The sequence below is a fragment of the Portunus trituberculatus genome, unplaced genomic scaffold (genome assembly GCF_017591435.1).
Source record: "Portunus trituberculatus isolate SZX2019 unplaced genomic scaffold, ASM1759143v1 PGA_scaffold_205__4_contigs__length_1045770, whole genome shotgun sequence".
Taxonomy (NCBI): domain Eukaryota; kingdom Metazoa; phylum Arthropoda; class Malacostraca; order Decapoda; family Portunidae; genus Portunus; species Portunus trituberculatus.
In genome coordinates this window covers 485590-487479 of record NW_025541373.1, presented here as the reverse complement: position 1 = coordinate 487479, position 1890 = coordinate 485590, and the positions used below count along the sequence as shown (strand labels likewise).

Sequence of the window (1890 nt, the reverse complement as noted above, 5' to 3'; positions counted from 1 at the left end):
TCGTAAAATTAGAAAAGTTCGTAAGAGAAAAGTTCGTAAAAATGAGAAAAGTTCGTAAAAATGAGGAAGGTTCGTAAAAATGAGAAGTTCGTAAAAACGAGAAAAATTCGTAAAAAATGAGAAAAGTTCGTAAAAATTAAGTTCGTAAAAATGAGGAAAGTTCGTAAAAATGAGAAAAATTCGTAAAAATGACAAAATATAGTAAACTGGAAATAAATAATTGTACAACGGGGAAATAAATCTTACAATGAAAACCTAAATTGTATAAAAAAAAAATTGATTACCCACAAAATAGCGAAATTAATGAAAAAAAAAACGCAATTTTAATCAAGAAAATGCATAAATATCACGCCATTTGTTAAAAAAAAATTGAGAATGGAAAAACCGTAAAATGAAAATCTAAATTGTATAAAAAAAATAGATTGGCCACAAAATAGCGAAATTAACGAAGAAAAACGCAATTTCAATAAAAAAAAATGCATGAATATCACGTCATTAATGAAAAATAAGTACAGAAAATTTAATAAACTGGAAAAAATGATAAAAAATGGAAATAAATCGCACAATGAAAAATCTAAATTGTGCAAAATAAATTGTTGATTACTCAGAAAATCGCGAAATTAATAAAAAAAAAATATAAAAAAAACGTAATTCTTATAAAGGAAATGCAGGAATATTACGAAAAAAATCTGCGCAAAACGTGACATAAGTAAAAATTTCAACGAAGAAAACGAAACATTCTGAAAAATTGAAATAAAAACATGAAAATAAAATAATAATAATAATAATAATAATCTTTCCCTTCTATTTGAGAGAGAGAGAGAGAGAGAGAGAGAGAGAGAGAGAGAGAGAGAGAGAGAGAGAGAGAGAGAGAGAAAGCCTCAAAACGGTCAATCTTTGGAACATAAATTTGAACTTATATTTTCTTAGAGAGAGAGAGAGAGAGAGAGAGAGAGAGAGAGAGAGAGAGAGAGAGAGAGAGAGAGAGAGCAATCATTTACATTTGGTTAACTAAGCAAGGAAGACCTTACATACTACTTCGGGGAGGAGGAGGAGGAGGAGGAGGAGGAGGAGGAGGAGGAGGAGGAGGAGATAAAACAATGAATTAATAAAGATAAAGTCTCCACATATCTCCCTCTCCCTCTCTCTTTCTCCAAGACACACACAAACACAAACAAACACAAAGGAAAGCCACAAGAACCAATACAAAAAAGGCGGGAAATTCAAACGAAGACAGCTGATTGGCCGACGAAAAGTAAACAAACGCTGCCATTGGCTGATTCAAAATAAGGAGAGGCGGGCCGTGACATGATTGGCTCAGCGCGCGCCCCTCTTGCCAGCCAGTCACCATGGGGTTGTGGGGAGGGGGGTTGAGATCAGGATAGTCAGGTGGGGGAAGGGGGAGGGGCGGATGAGCAGGGATAGGCGCCCCCCCTTTCTCCTTCCCTTCTTTTTTTGTTTGTAAAATAAATAAATTTTGTACTGTACTGCAAAAGGAGGAGGAGGAGGAGGAGGAGGAGGAGGAGGAGGAGGAGGAGGAGGAGGAGGAGGAGGATGGAGGCGAGATCAAGTCTTTGGGATTATGGATGGCGTGTCTGCGCGCACGCACACACACACACATCCATGGAAAAATATAAAGTAATAATAATAATAATAATAATAATAATAATAATAATAATGATAATAATGATAATAATAATAATGATAATAATAATAATGATAATAATAATAATAATAATAATAATAATAATGATAATAATAATAATAATAAATATTGAAATAGATTACTGAACTAAATCCACTAATTTGAATATATTTACATACAAAAAAAAAAAAAAAAAAAAAAAAAAACTAAACAACTCCATTTTCACACAAAACAAACACACAAAC

The 1890-nt window shown here is 32.9% G+C and overlaps 1 protein-coding gene across 1 annotated transcript in view; it reads right to left on the bottom strand.

Annotated features, from left to right (window-relative positions):
• Positions 1–847: 847 nt before the first annotated feature.
• The window catches only part of LOC123500355 (cyclin-dependent kinase inhibitor 1B-like), a 15362-nt gene continuing 14319 nt past the window's right edge, over positions 848–1890 (bottom strand). The window contains exon 2 of the mRNA XM_045249059.1: positions 848–1890. This exon is cut by the window's right edge and continues 943 nt beyond it. The gene's annotated coding sequence lies outside the window, so the exon portion shown is untranslated.